At 41.4% G+C, this 24,617-nt stretch overlaps 1 protein-coding gene across 5 annotated transcripts in view; it reads left to right on the forward strand.

Annotated features, from left to right (window-relative positions):
* Window positions 1-24,617, forward strand: part of PKIB (protein kinase (cAMP-dependent, catalytic) inhibitor beta) — a 53,774-nt gene that overhangs the window by 645 nt on the left and 28,512 nt on the right. The window contains exon 1 of one of the 5 annotated variants that reach the window (XM_008637807.2): window positions 1-51. The exons of 1 other annotated variant lie outside the window; for it this stretch is intronic. The gene's annotated coding sequence lies outside the window, so the exon portion shown is untranslated. Of the gene's footprint in view, window positions 52-102; window positions 330-353; window positions 443-17,451; window positions 17,559-24,617 lie in introns of those variants that run through there. 3 more of the 5 variants (XM_017739722.1, XM_017739720.1, XM_017739721.1) reach the window with 3 other exon arrangements.

The following is a 24,617-nucleotide window of genomic DNA, read 5'->3' on the forward strand; positions in this document are numbered from 1 at the left end:
GCCCGCCCTGCCCCGCAAACCGGAGCGTTCCCGGCGACGCGGAGTGCCCAGGTACCGTGCGCGTCCCTCCCGGCCCAGCCACCCCGGCCCCAGGCACCCCTTCGGGCATCGACGGGAACGGGGAGAAGTTTGGAGCAGAGGGCGGGCGGCCCGGCAGCTCCGGGCGAGGATCGGTGAAGCTGCTGTGGAGGGTGGTCCTGGGGACGTGATGTCCCGTGCCCGACCACCGTGTCCCAGGCTTTCTTCGGGATAGGTCACGGATGATCTGCCTGTGTCTCCCTGCTCTGGATGCTTCCGGACTGACCAGGTTTAATGTTTCTTAGCGCCAGGTATTAACCTTTAGGGGAAACCGCTAATCGATGTCATACGTAGGCTCTCTCTCATCGGGAAGGATACTGAAATGACTTTTTCTCCGGCAGAAAAGCAATCAGAAGTGCGCCAGGTGCGATTTTTAACTACGTCTCCTTCCTGAAATTATGTTTATACGGTCAAATCAATCAGTGGTGACAACACGAGGGCTAGAGAGCAATTTACTGCTTAGGTATACTACAACACTATTTGAAACAACCGTTGTGTATAAAGTCCATAATTTAGGTTGCACGTACAAGACAACGAACAACTAACGTGATGTTTGTGGATGCAAAATATATTCCTAGAAAATCAGTTAAAATACATCACTGACTTTCAGCTTTCTGTGTTTGCAAGGAATGTCCTTGTACTTAGATCACGTGCGAGGCAGGAATTTTTCCTTTCTGATTGCCACAGAATGTTGGCAGCAAGAGAAGTGTTTCTTAATCCAGTTATAAATGATCCTTTTCAGCATTTGTTGAAGTTATTTGTGGACTCTGCAGAGCAGGCAAGTGTTTTTAGCAAAGAGAGAAGTAAAAGAGTATTAAAAATTCCTGAAGCAATAGATAAAATTACTGTCTACATTTGGGGGCATTGTGGTTAGGATTGTGGAAATGTATAGCACATATTGACTTACACAGTATAACTTCATCACCTTCTGTATCTAGGGAAAAAACAGTTTTTGATGAAAAATTTGATCAAAACAGAGACCTTGAAAACAGCTGAAGGAAAGACAATGACATTTTGTTTACCTCTTCAGACTGAAGAAGTCATGGGGATGAGAATGGTCTGAGTTACTGAGGTTTTTTGTTTCAACTTATTCTCTTTGAAGTTTTGAACTTGAATATTCATGCTATGATGGTTTTGAAATATTAAATTGTTGTTGATAGCAAATATATATATAAATTGAAACTTAACTAGAAATACCCATGTAACTTCAAAAAGCACACACTTTACTGTACTATTAGAGTGAAGGTTTAGTTCTGTAGCTTGGTTTTTTAATACACCCTGCTGGAACAGAGACCAGTCTCTTTCTTTTTTTTTTTTTTTTTTTTTTTTTTTTTTTTTTCTTTTTTTTTTTTTTTATTAGATGTGTCATGACAGTTACAAATTAAGGTGAAACAGCATAACATACATTAGTATGTTATGAAAATATATCTGAACTTCAAAGTCATGACAAATTTTAAAAATATTGATGTAAATAATGAAATGCAGAGAGATAGAAACTCAGTCAGGTCATGTTGTTAATCTGTCTGAAAGTGCAGAACTGTTCCCTTGTGTCCATTCATTGACTATCCTGCTACAAATAATATTTGCTGTTAGTATATTGATGAGGGTTTTTAATGAGCCGTTCAGAATGTAACTAAAACCTGTTTCAGTTTCTAAAACCTGGGATGGAAAACCTGTGGGGAATAATTTGTATAGTTTTCTCTACCAGTTCAAGATCATATATTCCCTGCACTCCTGCTGAGCTTTTTGCTGGACTTCATTGATTTCTACTCCTGGTGAAGGTGCCCCAAGACCACACTCGGTTCTCTGGGCGTGGCTTCCTCTTGCCTGGCTTTGGGGGGAAAAGTGAGGGAAATGGGTGTGTTCTCACCACTTCTTGATGTCTAAAGAGCATCCATTCACTGCAGCATCTCCCTAGGGTGCACCCTGTTCTCTCAAATAGTTTTGTGAGCAGTGGAACAGTTCAGGATTTTGGATTGGTTTTTTTCACTCTGTGGCATCCAGACTGGCCACTCAGACCCATGGGATCACCCCCAGTCTGAAAGGGGAGAATTACAAAAGTAAATCCAAGTGATCTTGTCTGGTAGAAGTATTTAGACAGTCAAACATCTGTGTTAGAATGGATTAAGATTCTGGCATTGGCGTTTTTACAAGGGGATCATCCAGATTTTCATTGCAGCGTAAGAGTATGGCTTAGCAGAAATCCTAGAAAGTCAGAAATGGTGATCTGTTTGTGAAAAGCTCCCAAATCTGGCTTTCCTCACGTGAAATAATGTCTTCTGTACTTGACTTAAAAATTCCGGTTTTAGAAGTTTTTCCCATTTTAGATTTATGTTTGTTATTTCTTCCCTTCTGCCCTGACTATATTAAGTTCATCCTGGTTTCCTAAGGAGATGAAGCTAAAATAATAATAATGCTGTCTGACTGATAGCTCCCCTCATTGCCTTGGTATAATTTTTTTACCCTTGGAGATTAATTTCTGCCAATATAAATAGAAGAGTAGAGATTTCAAAGTCATGAAATCTTACAAACCTCAAGACTTCTGGTGACCAGGGAGATGAGAGAGATGCAGTTAATGCATCACCCCCAGCCTGAAAGGGGAGAATTACAAAAGTAATTCTCTGAATCTACTGAAGGAAGAGCTGTATCAAGCATTCAACTTAATAGACATAAGGAAATTTGTGCAGGTGTTCCATGGGATGCTGAGCTTTATAACTTCTGCTGCTCAAGGCTTGGTGATTATATTTTTCAATTTCTTTGCTCCTTGGGAGTGCATAGTTGTGGAAGTTTTGATCGTGCTTTTTCTTCTCCATAGTCCTCTCAAAATAAGCTCAATAGGTCTGAGATGTTTCTGGTAATGAGTTAGGAATACAGACATTGTCATTCCTCCACTTCGTAAGCTGACGTGTTCCTTTCCTAGCCCACAATTTAATACTCCTTGATACAGGGTTGATAGCCAACGGAGCAGTAATTTTCTTTGTTATCTTGACTCAATGCAAACACTCGATTGCTGTGGTCACAATAAAACCTAGCTTCTTCCACAATCAGTTTCTCTCAATTGATACAAGTTTTTGATTAGAATTTAATTTGCTTCCTACTGCCACTGCTATTTCTTCTGGCTAAGGCTACATCTGAATGTCCTCTACAGCTTTCTCTGCACATGGGATGTCCCCATGTCATGAGAAGAATAATGGAGGAGAAATATGAAAAGGTGTTGTGAGTTTATCTAGCACGACCTTTTTGAATACATGTTGCTTTTATTGACTTTTAAAAGGTGGTTATTGTTCTGATTATTTGTTCTGTTACACAACTGAAGTTAAGAGCTGTGTTCACGGGTAATTGCCCATTTTCTCCTTCCTTGCCTTGCCAATATTAGTAGCATCACAATACTTGTCTGTCTTTTCTCTTTCATTATCTCCCTATGAAATTATTGTGGGTAGGTTTTTTGAGGTGCTTGGGTTTGGTTTATTTTTTAAAACTTTTTTTTTTTTTTTCTTTAGAAAAATTTAATAGTATATTAAGTTGATTTGCTAGCTTTTTTCCTGTTGTAGAAATCGTATCAACTGGTCTTGTTCTCTGGGCATGAATATACATATATAAATGAAATTAATTTAGTAAAGTGCTCACTGGATAATGTTGATTTCTTTGAAAATATTTTTCAGAGTTCACATTGCACAAAGCTCTCCTCTACATCTTTTACAATCATTTATATACATTAAAGCCTTCATTCCCCAGTAAAGACAGAGCACCACCATGCTTGTGTAGCAATTACATTTGACTTTATTCTCTTGTTCTATATTAGCAAGAGGAAGGATGAGGTGCACAGTGATGTCTTTGTTCTGGGAACAAGCACAAACACTTCTGTAGTGTCTTGCCCTGCCTCATCCTCTTGCACTTGGCTGGAGCCAAACATCCTTCCCTGCCACAAGGACCTGGCCTTCTGGCAGCCCCACACAGCTCTCCCTGTGCTCTGGGTAGCTGCTACCCTGCACCCTGGGCTGGGCGCCTCCCAGCTGATGGCAGAGACAACTCCCACAACAGTTTCTCACCCCCCACCCCTCACCAGTGGTTCCATTGCTCCCAGAAACGTGGGAGGTAGCATCGTACGTAGGTGCTACCCAGCCTGCTTCAGTTCAAATGCATTCAAGGGATGGATCTTAAGACCCTGCCAGTGGAAGTGTTCAACTTGTGCTGTGGTGAAAGACTGGGTAGGGTGTGCAAACTTGTGCCCTTACCTTGACAGGGCAGAGAAGGGCAGTGGCATCTAGCAGAGAGACAGTGTGGCCTCTGCCCAGACCAGGGGGTGGGCCAGGGTGGGCTGAGAGCAGGAGTCCTTCACATGGTTCAGCTGTGGCCGAGGCAGCTCATCTGACTACAGCCTACTGTCAGCAAAGGGAGGTGATGATTTACCAGGGTTGGGTTTGCACTGTGCATGGGGAGACATGTACCTTGAGCAGCCTGTGGGTGTGGAGCTCTGGCCAGGTGCACCCAGGCTGAGGCATTTGGACAGGAGGATTTCAGCTGGATTCCCAGAGCACAGAAAGCACTGAATATATGCAGCAGAAGCTTTTCTGCATGTCTTTGCTTTGGTTTGTGGCACACATCTTTCTGTGCTGAACCCAGAGGTAGGGGCAGTTCTGTTCTGGGTTGTGCTGCAAGGACGCAGCTCTGAATTAAAAATCTTCCATTTTCTGTGTCCCTAGGAAGATCCCAGAGAAGCAATTGAAAATCAGGGAGCACGTGCTTTTTTCTTTTTGCTTCTTCTTATTTTAATCTACAGATTAAGCAGTATTTGCTACATACACAATTGATAGCAAAGCTATCTCTGTTGGCTTTCCCTATCCTGTCCATGTATTCCATCCAACAGAGGAAGGTGAACTGGGTTTATGGTACACAGTGAGGTCTATGCCTGCAGATCTGAACACCTGCTGAGGCAGAACAGAGGCAATAATTTATTCTGCTTTCCAGCCCCCATGGAAAAATGGGTAGACTTTTATTTTAGCCTTTTTCAATTACCTGTGCAACCAGTTCACAACATTCTGTTGGAAATACAGAAATTTTTCCATAGGCTCCTGAGTAATCTGGAACTGTGATTAGTAATGCAGCTTTGGAGTTGTTGAAATGCCCTTGGAAGATGTGCAGCATTCAACACCATACAACTTGGTGTTCTGTCTGTATGAACTACTGCCCTTTGCTCAGGCTCAACATCCCTTTTAAGATTTGTTTTGCCTAGTTTGGAATCTTGTGTCATTTGTGTCTCAGCTGAGCACCTGGCCCATCAATATTTTATATCTTCTTCATTACAAGGTACCTTGGTCTTGCTCAGACAGCTGCAGAAGCATTGGCACTTGTTAAATATTTCATACTAACTGATGAAAGTGCTCTGTGGTGTTTCATTGAGTGATGACAAAGAGATTGTCATTGAGATGATTCTGCACCCTTCCTCTGCCTCATCCAAAATAGCTTTAATTCCTGGGCAATAAATGGTATGCTTTGGTCGTAAGCAATTTCTATCTACACAGGTGGATTTTATAGTCCTTAATTAAAGGAGTTTCCATTAGTGTTGGTAAGATTTGTCCTGGAAGTATATATGTGGAGATCTTTGTATGTCTGTTCCATCTATTGTGGATAAGGTTTGGTTGGGTAAGAGGACTAAATGAAGCAGAAGATGAGAAGATGATGTCTAGAAATTCTGTCTCTGAGTGGACAAGCAGTTATGAAAATAGTGTTTGAACTAGAATTCCCCCATGGTACCAAGTAGAAGGATATGGTTTGCCTAATACCTGAAGTATGCATATTTCTCAGGGCTTAGCCAGTTGTGAATAGCATTGTTGGCTTTGGCAGATAACACAGCAAAGTGTTAAGCAATCATATGGCACTTCATCTTGATTTAAATCCACAATACAGTGGGAGTGCTGAGGTTTTTCTGTTGTTTGTATGAATAGAAATTCTGAGGGCTGGCTTTATAAACTGCTCTGAAGAAAGGAAAGCCGCCCTGGAACTGAGGAGAAGGGCAGAGGTCTGCAATTCTGTTGCCACTTCTTCCAGAGCATGGATGGGCTGCTCCTGCAGACACAGCTTGTAATGGGAAGATGAGACACTGATTTAGCTGTAACCCTGCCTGTAGCAGAGCCAGGCTTGGACACAGGATCGTGGTTCCCTGGACACAGGGAGTCAGAGGATGCTGTGGAGTGTGTCAGTGTAGTTCACCTTTCCTGTTTCCTTGCAAAATAGGATGCACTCTTCTCCAGGGAAGGAGCCATTTTCTAGAATATCAAAAACATGATGATGGTTATGGCTGGAGCAGTTCCTGCATGAGGAAAGTGTGAGGGACGGGCTGGCTCAGTCTGGGAGAATATGGCTCTGGAGGTGCTGACAGCAGCTTCTGGTACCACGGGGAGGGAGGTGGTCAAAAAGAGAGAGCCAAAGACACAGGGGGCATCAAATGGACCAAGAGGTTCAGATGGTGCACAAGGAAAAGAATCCAGGGAGGCAGAGGGTGTGGGCTGCCCACTGTGGCTGGGCCAGCTCTGCTCTGGGGGGTTCTAGCCCCAAGGGAGCTCAGCCCTGATCAGCCTCATCTGACCTTGGTGCTGAGCTGGACTAGGGACATCCTGAGCCCTGTCCAGCCTGAGTTGTCCCATGACCCTGTCATTCCAAGCTCAAAGCTGAGCCTCTGAAAAGTTGCTGTGAAGTCCTTGTAATGCATGAAAAATATAACAGGGAAGAGGAATCTTATTTAACAGACTGAAAGGCCTTTAAAGACCTTTAATAAGAAATAACAAATAGATGCTAACAACAGCATAGTGGTTTTCAGTCCCTGCCTTAAAACAGCTTGCTAATACAGTCTGCCTTACATATGGTTAAATTCAATGTTGTAAAACAACTTCTAAGTGTACTGCATGTGATCTGTTTCAGGCTTCAAGTCTAATTCAGTCTGCTGCAGCTTTTGTTCACTAAAGAAAAGCTTTCTCCAAGGCACAATACAGTATAATAAAAATGCAGGGACTTCTGTAAACATGTTTTGCTAAAGCTTTAATGTGATAGTTATGTTCTTTGTTCAGAAATGAGACACTGAGACTACTGCTTTCTTGGAAGTAGGCATCATGTGCAGTGGTGTGATTTTGATGTTTAAAAGAAAGGTCCCTAAGTGGGAATGGGGTTCTTCTAATGTGTCTCACTTGTTTTTCTTCTTGGAAAGGTCAGGCATTAGAAATTCTGTTGTACCACCCTTCTGATATTTTCTTTAAATGTCTTCTCAGAAGAGCTGGATTGCAGTGAAACCTCACAGTAACGAAGTCTTCAGAGAAGACAGCCACTGACTAGACTATTATTAACACTGTGAGTTGCTTCTGTTTAACAAAAAAATACTAAAGAACTACCCCAAAAAAGTAAACTATAAGCTATTGCTTCTACAATAGATAGGGTCTCATTTAAGCAAACATCAAGCAAAAAGCTCTGCTCCATGTTGTCAAAGCTGTTTCATAAGCAGTGATTGAACATATGTTCCCTGAGTAACATAAAAGAGTTGGCATTAAGAAGCCAGTGGTGCTTTCAACCACTTCCCTTCTCTTCCCCATCATTACTCAGAAACTGTCACTAAAAGTGCTTGCTGTTTACCTCAGAGAGCTTAAAAAAGCTTAAAAAGATGAGTGTGTGACGGTTGGAGGAATATTTGTTTTTTTTCCCATTGAACTTGCATTTGTTTGCTGGAAAAGCTAGATTTGTGAAAGGAATTAAATTGAATAAAAATAATTGTCAGCCAGTTCCTAATGGGAGCAACCTATTATTGATGGGTTTGGAAGGTCTCCACTTGAACAGAGATGGTGTTTATCATAAGCCATGGTGCTTTTAGGAGAAAGGATCACTGAAAAGGCAATGCTGGATTTTTCTCTTCTGAGTTGGTAGTTTTATTATTTACAGTTTGAAGAGAGAGTACATGCTGTCCACACAGTTCCTTTTATTAATGACTAACTCACTTTTATGCTCCTTCTCTCCTTACAGATTCTCATTATTTACAGGTAGCTGGAAGTAGCACTCCAAAGCAAAACAGAATAAATGGGATGGTGTGTTTATTAAACAGATTTCCCAAGAGACTCAGTGTATTGTTTCTGTTCTAGCCAGTTTTGAAACTTAAAAAAAAAAAAAAAATTAAGTCAGATACTAATTAATTTAGCTTTACTGAGTATTAAAATAATTCCAAATGGAAACCTACTTGCTGTAATCCCATTTAAGGCGAGACAATTTCTTGTTTTGAGTCAATTATAATGATTCACACAGCATGGAAATTGAATGTTTTTACAGAAGCTTAGTTATGTTGAAGGGGTGTAATAAGACATTCATCTGTATATTCACTGTGTTAATTGACTGGTTAACAATCCAGCCTTTGTAGAGAGTTAAATTTTGTCATACAAGGGGAGAGCTGACAAAACTGGAGGCCTCTTTAGTAGCAGTTGGTGGTCTACAGAGCATAGAAGAAAGCTGAACAAATTTATTCAGCTGATCAATTTTGCACAACCACATGGAGTGGTATCTGCCTTATGATTCTGACAACCAAAAAAGTCACTTAAAACTTCACACCTTAATGATTTTAAAAGTTGCTTGTTCTTTAGATTTTTGTAAAACCTAGAACTGGAAGTTTGATTGCCTAAAATAAAATAAATACTCTCTGGAAGAACAGAAAGATGAGATTTAGAGGTGCACCCTTTATTAAAATGAAGCTGTTTATGGCTTAATGGCTTGATTAGTCCTTACTATAAATATTTTAACTATGCAATTTTTCCAGGCATGCATTTTGAGAGGGAATGGTAATTTATATATTTTAATCTGTATCTTGGCATCATTTCTATACCTTTTTAGAATTTAGAAAAAAAGAATGTAAGATTAGAGGTAAATCAAAGCAAAATAAAAAAAGTCAATTTAAATTTGAATGGCTCAGCACTTCCCCACCACCACTCTCCCCTCTCTTCCCAATGCTGTTCCATTTGATTAAAGCCACCAAAAAGCTGGGATTTCCAGCCCAGACCTTTCTGTATGGCTACCTTTCAGGGTAGGATTGAGTGCATTTGTTACTGCTCTATTCCTGATTGAGAACTGGAGAGCAGAGATAACAGCTGGCAGTGCTGTCTCTGGGGCAAAGGATGTGTCCTGTAATCCCAGTTTCCCTGTTAAGACTTTCCAGCACCAGTATTTGATGGAGGAAGAGAAGCGAGGCTGACAGCCTGAGCTGCCATCTGACAGGAGCCACATTGGATGTACGGATGGCAGCAGATCCCTTGGTTGTGTCTGTGACGGGGGAGGCGGTCCAGCCTTCAGGCTTAGAAAAGCAGCAGCCCCTCAAAGGTGAGACATAATTACCATTTGAAGTTAAGCTGTTCCCAAAATGGGGATATTTGTTCAGATGTCTTACCAGGAGCTGGCAGGGGGATCTGGCTTCACTCCTCCTGTGCCAGTCTGAACTGCTCCAGCAAGACAGCAGGCCAGTCTGTTTATACAACTGAACAAAAGAGGTGCAGGATAAGACCTCCTTCTGATTTTGGGGCAAAGGCCTTGACAGCAGAACACATAGAGACATGCTCTTTTGATGGAGCATGTCTTTTTAAGGCTCCATCTAAGAGAGAGTGTAGCATTCAAAAGCATGAGGATAGATGGCTCATCACTAAATGGGATGTGATGAGGGGGAAGATTCTCAGCCTCAGGCAGCATGGGAGCTAAAAACAACTCAGTGGTGTTGTGAGCTGTGTTTGCACAGTGCCAACACTGCCACTGCTGGACCTGGGAGAGGCTGGAGATGTTCTGGGAATGTTCAGGGGAGTGAAATCCTCAGGGGGAAAAACCCCGAAACTGAGGAAGGAATATTATGGCATGTTCATGTCTGGTATCTGTATGGGAGTTTCAAAAATTGTTAAGAAAATAAGCATATGGACTGTATAAAAGGCACATAGGCTTACTTTGGGTGAGGAATATACATGACACTGTTCTCCTTTTTATATCTCTTTGGAAAGTGTCTTTGCATGCTTTCTGTAGATTTGTGTCTCTGAATTTGGGGGGGGAGGATGAGGAGGAAGGGAAGTTGAGGTGAGGAGGAAGGGAAGCTGAGCAGAGAGTGGTGCTGGGATATGACAGAGTTTAGCACCAGTTTGTTTGCAAATGGAAAATGCAGAGGAGCTGCAGTGATGCGTTATATTGTTAATTGTGTTTCAGTGCAACTCTGGAGTTGTAGATCCTAGGAGAAATGCCACACTGCACAAACATGGTACTCAGAATTTGTTGCTGAACTGTGACATCTGAAATGATACTTCTCTAGATAAAAATAGAGCTTAACTCTGCTAAATATTCAACAAACACTTATTGCAACTGCAATTTGAATGTTTAAACTGTGAACAAAATACCAGGAGACACCCACTAATAATTCTGTGGCATCTGCTTTCTGGAGGAAATTGTGCCCTCATTTTCTAAATTAGAGGAACAAAAATAATAGGCAATTTTAAATTTTTTTCCTCAGGTCATGCTGCACTTGGTAATAAGTCACTGGTAAACAGCTCATGAACTGTCAGTGGTTCTCATCTTGGGTACTGAGTTTGTGGGATGTTCACTTGGAAGCCTTGGGAAAGGCAGCCACCACTGGGAGAGCGGGGTAGAGCTGAGGTGACAGAGAAGTGAGAGCTCAGGGAACAAGGTCTGTGGCTTGTGCAGAGGGCTTGAGGACCCCTGTCAGTAAACTTTGGCAATGGACATCAATGTTACTGAGCAGAGGAGTGAGATAAAAGGTCAGGATGGTTTTGTTTTGTAACCAAAATGTGCAGGATGTCTATTGAGGAGAATGCTGGCTGGCTAAATGAATGTGCTTTGGCAACAGCAGTTGCACCCAGGTATTGTCTCATGTTTTGGGAGCTGTGGCACTGTATTCCAATGCAGGTTACTTTTCTTCTTCAAGGTAGAGGACACTTTGAATAGCTCCCTCCTTCATTAAAAAATTAATGGATGCTATAAAAATAACAAGGCTAGAATATTTCCTCTGGTCATAAATTTCCCATAGGAAAACTGCTCCATATTCAACAGTTTAATGCTGGGGTTGGTACTGATGCTGGGGTTTAATAGGGTTTACTAAAACATCTTCATTACTCGTAAGAATAAAATTGTTCCAGTGGTTTTGCATGATAAGCAACACTGTTGTGGTGGTAAAGACTATCTTATTTTTGTCTCCACGATTCAGGAAGATCTGGGATGTTACAGTGTACTGGTGGATCTGTATAACTAGAAAAGATACTGGTAATCAAACATGAATATCTGTGGGAAAGGTCATCCTGATGCATATGCCCTTTTCCCATCCACCAACTTGCTGTTTTAATGGCTCTGGGGTGGCACAGTTTGTTACTAATCCTTGCTTTGAATCAGGAGTGCCAACTGAGATAATGCAGGAATTGTACAGAGCTTTAGAGGGATGGATGGTTCAGATTAAAAAAAAAAAAACACCAAGAAACAAAAAAGCCAAACAGATCAAAAGAGCTTTTCTATTACACCACCAAATTGATTACTTCTAATTCAGAAATTCATTTAAGCCATTCTTATTTTTCATAAATTGATCTTGAAGAAGCATTTTTACCATGTAACCCTGATTGTTTTCTGTGGGTTTTTTTTTCCCTGGGACTGAGTAGTGAGGGGAGCTATCCAATCAATCCAGAATGAGCTTCAACAAAGCCTACATGTGTGGGCTCACAGTACCTCCAGGCAGCATAGCAAGTGCCACCTTATCCAAGGATACAAACACCACTGGCTTTGACCTCACACCTCCACCTTGGCTTGGTGGATTTCTGGCCCTTTGTGGCCACAATTGCTGCTCATCTTCAGCCTTTTCCCCAGCCTGATGATGAGCCACATCTTGCTGTCAGAGTTGTTTTGTGCCACAGTCTAGGTTGTGGCACCTGAAAGATCCCTCCATAATGTGGTTTAGTGACATGGATGGTTGTGGGGCATCCTGCATTGAAAGTGTTCTTCTGTGGCTGGAGGCCATCCTTCATTTGGGGATCTTTGAGGTAGGAGAAGGTTTTCCCATGAATCTCCAGCTTGTCCTTGCTAAAGTGGGAACACATTACCTTCTGAGTTGTGAGATGGAGACTTCAAAGCACAGAAGGGATAACTGTGTCACCAGGGAGGCTTCTTGAAAGACTGAGCAGTTCATGTCCTCTAGTGAGGCAAATGAGTGATGTGCCCTGGATTTAGCCTACCATGTGATAATAGAAATTCATTGTGAAAAGTTTATGATCCCAGAAACCTTTACTGACATGCTGCACAGGGCAAGGGGACTGCCACTGCAAGACTGGGCAATGTTTTTCTCGCTCAGCTTGTGGTTCCCTACAGCTCCTGACTCCAGGTCCATTCAACTATTTCAGGTCACTTTGCAAGCAATCTGAAACCACACTCTACTAAATGCAGCTTTCCTGGATATGTAGGTTCAGCACATTTTCTTGTTGCATGAAATCTCAGAAAGGCTATTAGTAAATCCTGACTTTGAGCGTTCTTTTTATAGTCATTTACAGTTTCAGATAAAATTGCCACTTGCACTAGTAAAGGACTTAGAGTGAATTTGCTGTTCACTCTCTTTTGACTAGGTTACTTTGTGTCTGTCAGGTTTTGATATCTGGTACCCAAATTTCAGGAGAGTAGTTTATTTGTAGAAGTTACTTCCTTTCCTTCATGTAGATACAATTTTCATATATATGTTGAGTATTGTGATGGTCAGCTCCCAGATGTATTCAAAGCACACATCTCTAAAGAATCAAGTATTAGCTCATCAAAGTCCGTGGCCACGAGAACTGAGAGGATGGTATAGGACTAGTTAACTGATGTCTCCTAAGAGCATGTGGTAGGAAGAGGGTTAGGTACAAACCCCTGACTGATGCTATTTGGGGCAGGGTAGCTTTTGTGCTACTAACAGACATGATAGTTTTGCTAAATACCTGGTATCTCCTTCATGCTGCTCTGAGGATTCTTTGGAGAAGCAAAACAATACTAAGGACAAAGAGAGAAAACTCAGAGCATTGTATGAGAATTTGGCTGTAGAGCTTGGACATCCTTCAGTGGGAATGGACATGCTAGACTTGTTATGCATGAGTATTTTTATGATGTTGAATAAAACTTCTAAAGGAACCTGGCTGAATACAGGGAATCTTGAGGCGCTATGCCGTGTGTCTTTTCATTTCTGTGAGATGTATCCTGCCCTATTTCTGTTCCAAAGGGGTTTTATGCATTTGTTTGGAAGCAGTGCATCCTTAGGAGAACTTTTTATCAGCTCTCAAAAGAACAGTTTCCTGCCTCACAGAGTATTTTTAGTCAGCTTAGACCCACAACTCCTCAAGACCTGAAGAATGGACCACCCAGGACTTGAAGGGTAGAGTTTTGTGTTGGTGCCTCTCTGCCTTGCGGAAGTTGAAGGTAAATGAGGTTGAATTTGGCTTCTGATACATATCAGAACATCTGTTAGAGATCATGCCTGGCTACAGTAGCCTCTCAGATGGATCTCTGCAGCACAGTGGTACACTGGCCCTACTATTTTTTTGGGAGATGTCCTCCATACCAAGGGCAATTAAAAAATCTATAGATCTGCCTGTTTGTTGCTGTAAAGCTGCATGGTTAATTGATGTGTGGCCTGACCATATCCTTGTGTAGAGCACTGAACTGTGTTCAGAATAAGCATAAGTGCATTCATCCTTTTCCTCAGTAGAGGTGAAGGGAAGAATTCATTCCTGGAATGAACAGAGGGAATGTTGTTGCTGTGCCTACCTGACAGAGATGGACTAGGAAAAATACCTGGTGAATTAATATCAGAATTATGTTCACTGCGGGCTGCTAAAAGCTGCCCAGGTAGACAGTCTCCCATCATTTCAGTGGTGTATATATACAGCAGAGAGAAGAGCAAGAACACCACCACATTGCCTGAGGTTTGGTGTCACAGCACACTGAGTCTGGAGGTGACCTTCAGCTGACATCCATGTGAGCCAAGGCTTTCTTCCACTGTTTTATTTCAGATTTGATCTCAGTGACACTACACGTGGAATATCACATGGTCAGTCCCAGCCTGTTGGGTCAAAAGAAGCATTAGCAAATGCAATTACAGAGCCCGCCCGATGGATGCCCTTGTGCTAACAGACACAGATGTTCTTGTGCAGGACGCTTTGTGTGGGGACAAGGCAGGAGAAAGCTCAGTGACAATGTGACATGGAATTAGAGAGGGGAAAATGAATGGTGGGTTTCGGAGCGGATTTGAACATAGGACAGTAGGGTTTGAAGACACTTCTCCTGAGGCTTTTCATCAAGGCTTCATGGTTATCTGCTATTAATATCAGTTATGCATCTTGTTATTTTCGACATGCAGATATAAATACCATGTTTTCATGATATATAAAATGGCATTCCCCTACTGATAGCAGCAAGGAATCTTGCAGGGAGGATTGCAAAGCACTTGTAAAACTCCTATGTACTGCATGAAGCTGTCATGGAGTATGCAGAGGTTAGGATTGGGGTTTAATGTTTCCTGCTGTCCTCCTGCTCTTTGCAGAGATGCGGTTGTTCCAAGGAGGGCTAAGATGTGCAATCCTAGCCCTCAGGGAACCTCTTGGGCTGCAGTTGTGTCTGGCCTGCACAGAGCAAGAATAAAGACTGAAGAAAGCCCTTGCCCATTTCCACTGTCCCTCTGCATCTCTTTAGGGATCAGATATGATTCATTGTCTTCCCTGGGACCGCCTTCCCCTCACCTCCAAATGCCATTCAGCCCTTGGAGAGCCCTGGTGTGAGAGCATATTGCTTTAGTTAAACATTGGCAAGTGACCATAACCTGCAGCTGGGGTCTGTCTGAGCTTCTGACCCCTTTTCCTTCTCGTCATAGGTTTTAAAGAGGGATTTAGTTTTGGAACTGCTGACTTCAGCTCTCACATCTATGCTGATGGCTTTATTAATGGTAGAAACATCACATAAATTGTCATCTCCTGACTGCCCAATGTCAGAGATGTCTCTGTAGATAGGACAGCAGGGGTTGATTCTTTGAGACACTTGGCTTTTAAATTTCCTCATCATCACCTTGCTTTAAAGAGCACTGCTACAGGGGTTAGTTACTTCTGTTGGTGCCCTTCCAGAAGGACACTCTGCAGCATGGCAGGGCTGCCTCTGCAGCCACCAGCCCAGAGTTGCTGGGCTTACAGGGAGATCAGTATGGAAAAAAACTGTGTGTTCATCTATTTGTGCGCTGTGAAACTTTCCATTTTATGATTCAAGCAGAGTTCAGCACAAGTGGAGGGGTAACACAATTTCAATAGGAAGACAAGATTGATAATCTTAGGTTCTTTTCTGATTGAGCTCTTTCAGTCTTTACAGTGCTTTTTCATTGTCTAATGCTTCTTTGAAATAAAAAAAAAAAACTAAACTGAATGAACAGTTAATAAGATCCTTTCCCATTTTCATCAGAGAGCTGATGTCTTATTAGCACAAAATACCCTTGTAATTTTCCACTTTCAGATTCTGATTTCTACTTCTCCAAGATCAGCAGACACATTTGACTTTTCCTTGCCATAGGAGAGAATACTCCTTCCCCTCTTCAGGAGATTGTTGATTGTGGGGCTGGTTGGAAGTTATCTCACACACCAGCTTCTGGAGGTTGAAATCAAAACTGAAAATGCTTTTTTGTAGTCTTCACTTTGTTAGAAACTTGATGTTCTGCCTTGTCACAGAAAGGAATGGGTTTTCTTAAACCAATTTTGACTAAATGACTTGGACTTCTTTTTGGTATTGGAAGGAAGGGAAGTCACTCTTGTTAGAACCAACATAATGGGGATTTCATTTGTGGGGACTTTGTTTCTCTATTTTTGTCCAGAGCAGTTAAGAACGGTTGAGCTGCTTCTTATCAAATGGGTATCTAGTGCATAGTGTCTTGTTGCTGAGAGAGGTCAAAAATAAGGGAAAACACTATGAACACACTCCCCACTGTATAGTCTCCAAGTGTCCTGTGCTCAGCAGCTCATGGGTTACTTGAGTGAGATATAGTATTTTGGTGTTTAACAGCTGTTGATAGATTTTGCTTCCTTCAGGTTTCTTATGACATCCTCAACATTATCAATTTCCTCCTGAACTTCTTACTCAGCTCTTTCGATTGAACATAGTTTTCAAATCCAGGGTAGGTTTGCCAGAGACATCCAGAAATTGCTCCCTGAAGCCACCTTCATGACATCAAGCAGGTTCTATCTTGGAAACAATTGATATTTGTTGCCTCTTAATTCTGTGGATATTTGAAATACTAAGATTATGTGTAATGGAAAGCAAACCATAAATCTGTGGAGGTGTGTGCATTTGCAAAGTGTTGGTTTCTGACAGACATCCTGGCCAAGTGACAGGACATCTGGAATGATAGCACAATCTTCCTAAAGCAAAGGCTCATTGCTGCCATATTTTACCTCTCTTTTGGATGTTACTGTTGTCTCATCATCACCCTCTGCAAGCTGATGGAGTTCTCTTCTTGTCCCTACCGCAGCTGTAGCCATTGCTTTCTTCTCCATTTCAGGTATGTAGAGATGTTGCCAGTGCATTGCAGGCTAAGCAGTTTTGAAGGCAGAAGCATTGCTCCTGTGCCTCTCAGCACACACAGAAATACTGTGAGGTGAGAAGGGGTGTATGTGCAGTGAACACTCCCTAGATGATCTATCTATTGATTATACCAATGGTTTACATTGAGATCTCTCAGAAGAAAAGAATGAAACAGGAACTAGTCACAGCTCTGGAAGAAACAGGAACTCTGCTCTCCTGTTGAGGACAGCAGAGTTCCTCAGTGTTGTATATGAAGATCTGAAGAAAATTTATATTAACTTATGTAATTAATGCTTCAAGCCTAATTACAACAGATTATTTTTACACTCTATCATTTAACTTAAATTCTTAGAAATTCCAGTTGAGAAGTGCAGATACTTTGCAGTTCTGCAAATGAGTAAATAATTGAGCCAGGATTGTTAAGGGAAAGTTGCTTAATTAAGCCTCATTAATACAGACAGATTTGTTTTTAAAAAACTTTTCTGCTGCTGAAAACAATCTTCATTTATTGCTCATTCCTGAATGCTTAGAACAGATTTAGAGTTTTAAATGCTTGTCGATAAGTATTAATCACAGTGGGTATGGAAAGTTTGGGGTTTTTTTCCCTGCATCTGTGAAATTTCTTTTGAAAGTAGTAGAATGTCCTTATGCAAGTTACTGGTAGAGGAAATAACTGTAACTGTAAGCAGATGTGGCTTAAGAATAAGATAACCTACCGAGTAGCTATAGACTTCTTTTAACCTTGATAAAAGAACTCATGAAATGTCATTTTTTTTACGTATTTCACTGCAGATGAGGCTTACGGCATAAGTTGTTCAGCTTAATATTTGCAACATGGGTTCAGAAATTGAATTGACCTCCAGTATCCATTTGGATGTAGAGCCCACCTGTCTCTGTGTATGGGAATGGTAAGAATGTGCAAATTGATAAGCTCCATCCATTTTTTAGAGATAAACTCCTCAAATATGAGTTTACAATGCAGAAATCATGCCTGCCAATATCCTTCATGTATAGCGCAGGCTGTGTGGGAGGATTAAGTGTGCATCCTCTTGGGTTTCAAAGATGCTTCACAGAAGGCAGAATTCCTTGCTGCTAGTCCAAACCTGTACAAAATCCCCCTCTTTGAGCCCTGTCCTGCATTTGAGATCCTGGAAATGTTCCCCCCGATGTAAGCATGAATTGGATAAAGTATTCAATCCACCTTAACATCACATCTTTATTTCTTCAACATACACACCTTTGTTTGCTTCAAAGCCTCCAGAGACTGGGCACCACACTGAAGTGGGGAAACAGTGCGGCAGATCAATACAATTACACAATGCACAGTCTAAACTGGTGCCATATTTGTGTAATTCAGAAGAAAGAGCAAGTTTGCCTTGTACATACAATGCTTTAATTGCAGTAATGGAAACAGGAAGCATAAGGGGAAGGGTGTCTGTAGGCTGAAGTTTGGTCCCTCCCCTGCAGTGGAGCTGAATTCAGCCAGTAATCATGTGCCTCTCAACAACTGGCATAAAATGCCTCTTAGCAGAGGTCAGCACTTAGGAGGCTGCTCCTAACACACATGGAAACTCACCTGAAGGTAGAATGAGGCAACAGTTACCATGAATTCTCTCTTAGGAGACTGCCACAGATGAGTGGTTTGGGTCACTGCCAAAAGTAATAGCAGCAGTGGGTTTCATCTGAGTTTGTAAAGGTGCATCTTGACAAAGTCCTGTCGCAAGCTTCATTCTGTGACTCACTACACAGACAAAGCACACAGAACAAACTTGGATTAGAACCAAATTTTAAATTATTTACATGGAGAATAAGGATGGAAAAGGATAAAGATGTAAAAGGTAAGGGATATAATCCCAATGAGTCATGAGGTTCTAAGAGGACCCCCTTGCTTTCTAAATTCCTATTGGAGCATTGGTGCATCTGAGTCCAATCTTAGTCCCAGGCTTGGTCAATGCTTTATGTCTAAAGGAATTCATAGGGAAATGCAAGGAGAAGGGCAGACCCTCTGTCTCCAAATGTTTTTGAGCCTTTTTAAGCAATTTCAGACCATGCTGCCAGCAGCAAGGAGGTGAATTGCTGCCTTTCTTCCACACTGCTTCAGGGGGATGTTGGTTTTTGATGTTTTCAAGTGAGAATTCAGTAAAGCACATTAACCTTATTAATCACAGTGTGAAGAAAAACCCTGTTAGAGAATCCAGGCTTTATCTTTGCCTCTTGCTTTTTGAGACACTGAAAGGAGGAGAAAAAAAGACATCATATGTGTCTGAGTGATAGTACTGATACTCAGAAATTGTAACTGGACTAGGGAAAAAAAACCTTTACCATAGGTGCCAGGGATGGAAGTCTGAATATGAAAGGGGAACTTGAAAGGCAAACTGTCTGACTTGTTTTGCTTGAGGGCTCTGCTGTTCTGATCCTGTTTTCTCTTTTTGGATCAAATTTTTATCAAGTTGTTTTTATTTCACTACTATTTTATACTATTGCAAAAGGAAAATATATTATTAAATCTAGTGGGTTTGTGTTTGTACTTGGATAAATAACTCTTTAGCAAGCTATTTATTAGTTATTTCTACTGCACAGCATCAAGGGATAAAAAAGGCTCCCAGTGTAGATGTGCCTACACAAAGATTATATTCCTAAGGGGGCACTAAAAAATGAACACCAGCCTACAATGCCATGTTCACAGTCTGGAATATGGTATTTGAAGTTCATACACATACGGATAGTAGCAGCCTTATCAGAAACCATCAGTTTAGCATACATTTCAAAACTTGCAGTACTGACAGCTCCTGCAGCTCTGATGAGTCGGCTGCACAAAGGTGAAAGATTTGTGATCTTCCTGTCAGCAAAAGCATATGTAAACCTGATAGAGAAGGTAATGAAAATATTCATGGAAGTTTTGACCCTCACTGCTATTTTTTGTGCTGACCCTTCATTTTTAAATGGATATAGTAAACATATGAATCATCATTTTGTGGTGGCAAGTATAAGATTCAGCTTCCAGGCTGAAGTGCATAGTTAATTAGTTATTTACGACAATGTTCTTTCAGAGCGAGGGTAGACTGCATTTGTGCATTTCATTGCATGGATTATGTTGTTGTCTTTAAACCAAGGATTTGGGAAGGGGAGGTTTTGAATACTTTCTTACAGGCTGATAAAACACAGGAAGCCACAAGAGTGTTCTCAATTGCTTCAACGACTCTCTTGCAGTTGCCTGATATTCCCTTGCCACTTACCTTTGCAAAAGATACTGGACATAGTCAAAGTATGGTTTCTGATCCTGGCCAAAATCAATGGAATAAATGGCTCTCTTCTGTCATTGATTATGTGCAGTTAAAAAAACATCGCTGGGCCTTGGCACAGATTAAAACCCAATACACTTTTATGGACTGCTTAATTTTGATTTTTGGAGCATTATATTTCTATCGTTGAAGTCTGTTTCCCTGTTGACCAATAATGCCATTTACTGTGAGACACACGTCAGAACCACAGCTGAGTAAATGCAACTTCCACACTATGAAAGCAGAATTAAATGTGGACTTCCTCATATATGACAAGACTGCATGACAGCTAGTTCTGACTTGTAGAGCATCACAGACAGTATAAATACCTGTTACAGCTGCTGGGAGTTATTTGCATAGCATACTGAGGGCAGAGAACAATGGCCACAAATTTTCCATATCATCAATTCCCCTTTATTTTTCTTGCTTCAAAGCAACATGCCTTGCTTTTCTCCTGAAACACACCTGTAGGTAGAGGCCAATATTATAATAAAATGGGAGACAACTGGATCTTTTTACCTACCTGAGCTAAACAAGTATGATTTGACATTTCAGTTGGATACACGCAAAGTGACATATGTATTGTAACCACCCAGTTACTGCACTGCCTTTGTCAGAAAAATCCTGATAGCACTCCTCTTGAACAGCAGTAGTCACACCTTTTTTCTAAGTGGCCATCTGATGAGTTCAGTAGTTAGTTCTGGATATAGCCAGAACTCTGGCAATAAGTTTTGGAAGCATTTTCCTAATCAGTTTTTGTGTACAGTGTAGACATGAGCTCAAACAGCCTGTGGTAGCAGTTCGTGTGCACACAGTCTGTTGTGGCTGCTCAGTAGTGAGGAGGGCATGGCAGAGGGTGCCTGTTCTGGTGACTTCAGTAACCACGAAAGGATGTCTCGTTACCTCCTTGGACTCATGTGGTGTCTACTGCTGCTGTTTTTCCGCACATCTCCATGATGCTGAAAGAATTTCTGTGTATATTTTTACTAGTTCTATGGCAGTTGGATATCCAGCTTTTGTCAGTCAATGGTATTTGCAGATTCAGTGACTCTCCTTTTCTGAAATCACATTTAGTAAAGGAGAGGCACTGTCAGAATAGATGATTATAGCTCTGAATTACTTGAAAAAGGGAATGTAGAGGGAATGGAAGATGACAAAAATGGAAGCCATCTGAAAAGAAACAGTCTTACCAAAGGAAAATTAAGAAGCAGACTTTCAAATAATGGAAGTAGCAGTAACTTGAGATAGAATTAAATAGGAAATAGAAAGACTATGTTGGAAATACTGCTGAGACTGGTTGAACTTTGTGCATGAGGTATTTTCTGGGATTATTTGTCCTTATTGGGATAACAGGAGGCGGCAGACTGTTGAAAGAGGCAGAGGAGCAGTCACAGCACAGAGAACCCAAAGGCTGGTGGGGTGGAACTGAGCTGAAAAAAAAACCAACCTGCCAAAAACCACGGAGACTTTAGCAACTACATCTGCTCTTTGGCTACTGGATGTGTCTAGAGGCGTGGTGGCAGAATGTACTTCAGAAAGCCACGGTGCCAAGCTGAGTGCAAACTTCACTTCCTTAAACATATTTTTCTTCTTATACCCCCACAAAGGAATACAACTCCAATCAATGAAATCGAATTGCAGATTTGGAAAGCAAAAAGGGAGAAAGAAGCTGATGAAATTTCTGGGGTTTTTAACATTTGAGGGAAATCTGTTGTCCTGGGAAGGTGGAGGAGCACTACATACTACTACATTTTGTTTTAGCAGCCAGAGCATGGCCATATTCTCAGAAGCCACAGTTCATGCTCTGGGGAAAAAATGCAAGGTATCATTTACATGCCAGCTGTACTATGATGTTTGTCACTCTTCTCAATACAGAACCATTGCCTTTTTTTATTTTCTATCACTTTTCTAAACTGATACAGAATAGGATTGTATGGAGGGGGAGTCAGATGAAAAGATGGTAAGGTAAAACTTTCATTTTTGTTAGAAGAGAGCATCTTCTTAGTTTCAGCAAGAAATCTCCATTTGCAGTTTTCCAGGAGGCTGTTTCTTTAAAACGATGTTTTCAAGATTGATTGGTATCAGGTGTTCACTGCCATGTGCTGCAGGTGTTACCATGGTGACCACTCCACTCCTTTAGGTAGGATGTCAGAAGCTATAATTGTGCTTTAAAAATCCTGTGCACAGTATGATAGCCTGCACAGAAATAAGCTGTAGCCTTGCTCAGGTCTGTCTCTGAATGTGCTGATTTGTGACTGCAAGCCACAGAAGATTGTATAATGATGTTTGGGGGAGATTTCTTTCCTCTCTCCCTTTCCATGTGACAAACAGGCACAATGGATTTTACAACATAATGGGAAAGACTAAATCCTTTTAGCTATACTTCGGCCCTGGCCCTATTTGAGTCTGTGGCTCTTTCTGATCTCAGGCCAGCAGATGAAGCTGGTTGGAGCTCTGCTGTGTCTATGTGGCTCTGCTTGTGTCTGCCTTGTGCTTGGGCGCGTGAAAAAAGGTGTTTCACTGACACGCTGGCATCTGTGTGGCTGTACTGCGGACAGTGGCAAGCCTGAAGTGCCTTCTCCACCTTTGGCAAATCTCTGACCAGGGATTAAAATTGCATTACCCTTCGAAATGCTGCTTGCTGACCCTTGTATTTCATGGGTCCTAATGCTGCAACCACACATTTAACAGTGCAGCTGGCAGTAATGCTACACTTGTTCTTTTGCTTCTGCAGGGTTAGGGACACAGGTGTCCCTCTTTCCATACACTGCTTATCTCCGTGCAAAGGTAGTTGGCCATTTTGTCTGCCACAGTCTGTAGATGCCTGGGTTTCTGCTTCAAGCCAAGGAAGTTGTAGTTGACATGAAAAAGTAGTAAGAGCACAAAGCTTATTTGTTACCTTGAATTTTTCATCAGTAAGATGGAAGGCAAAGAGAAAAGTTGGTAAGGAGTGAGGAAACTGTAAGATGGGTTGAAGGTCAAGAGGCAAAGGCTGAAAGAGCAGTAAAGTTAGAGGCTATTGTGCATCCTGCCCCAATTCCTCTATATCCCAGCTACCGCTTCTTAGCAGCAGCCAAAACCCCCAGGCTCAGGCTCCTATGGATGCCCTTAGGCAGCATGGTATCCTGGGAGCCCTGTTTTTGGTAACTTGCTGTATCTTTGCTCTGTTGGTCTCCTCAGAGGGCCTGCATTCAAAGACCACAGCGGCAAAATAGCCCTACAAGAACAATCCAGTGTGTTATAGGAGATCAAATGGCAGGGAAAAGTCTTACTGTTAGAAAAGAAAATTTCCCCAAGGAAATAAATTTTTCTGATGAAGTCTTTCACATTTCTGTAATTTTAATAGGGCTCGATCCTTTAAGTTGCTAAATAGCTTTACCTCTCCCCAGCAGAGACAGAAAATTGTAGATGTCACCAGTGCTCAGTACTCTGCAGAGTAGAGAACAGAAAGTTGAACATTTGGACCTTCTGTGCCCTGGTAGTCTCTCTTGAGCCTCCAACTGCTATTTTGAAAGATGAAATTAGAAAATAAGATGAAATACATATTTATGGCCCCAGTTGTACAGAGTGCTTAAGAATTTGTTTTTAAGGATGCAGTTATGAAAACTGGACACGCGATCGAGTGCTCCTGTGTACTGGAGCTATGTAGTACAATGGTGTGTAGTGCTAAAACTTGGATTTCAAATGACATTTGATTGTGTAGTGTGCTTCAGTTTATTGATTTGACATTATCCTCTATTGTATTTGAGTTGTCTTTTGCTAGGTAATAAGTGGGCTCTAATAAAACAAATAAATGGAACACCTACAAATTGTTGAAGGTGAGTGTAGTTAGAAGTCCTTCAGGTCAACTTTGTCATGTCGCCACTGTATTAAGTATGTGCCCTGCAGCTGTGCTGGACATCTTTTAGAAGCCACAGCTACTCCATGGTTCAAATTCTTAAACTGAAATTTCCCATTGGCTTTTAATTAGATCTATAAATGAATGTGCAATCAGTGAGCTGTAAGGAAAATTTCCAAATATAGAAACAACTAAACCAGACCCTAATGCAGTCATCGAGGAGTTCAAAAAATTAAATATCAAAAGCAAATAAAGAACAAAAGAAGCCAGACTTTGTATAGTGTAGAGCATAAACACTGATACAAAGACTGACTGAAATCTGAAGGGATGGTAAACAAGAGCATCTGTCCTTTCAAACACCACATTTTTTAATAAATAACAAGCATTATAATGGGTTGCTTTGCATCTAACTGTATAAATAAGACTGGAAAATGCCAGCCAAAGCTACTACAGACAGCAGAATCAAACACTGAATTGTTTGGCGTAAAAGTGAGAGCTTCCATGGCTGGTTTCTTACTGGAGAAAAGTGACACGGAAAGTGATGTAACTTACTAATTATTGACTCGTTCTTTGTGGTTTTACTTCTGTTTTCCTGATTCCTTCCTTTTTTGTGGGGAACGGCTTCCCCTTGTGCTTTTGCTGTGTTCCTCTAAGCAACAGAAACACACAACAGAAAACCATCTGGAAACCAGACTCGGTGCCAGCCCTATTCAGAATAAAAAAGCTGAATTTTGATGCCTGATTTGGAGTACCACATGCTCTGTTCTATATGTCTCACAGCCGAACTGGAAATCTGTCACCATGCCCAGTTTCCAAAACATGGAGGCTCTTAGAATACAGATTCCTGC

The sequence above is a fragment of the Corvus brachyrhynchos genome, unplaced genomic scaffold (assembly GCF_000691975.1).
Source record: "Corvus brachyrhynchos isolate BGI_N302 unplaced genomic scaffold, ASM69197v1 scaffold14, whole genome shotgun sequence".
NCBI classification, from domain to species: Eukaryota; Metazoa; Chordata; class Aves; order Passeriformes; family Corvidae; genus Corvus; species Corvus brachyrhynchos.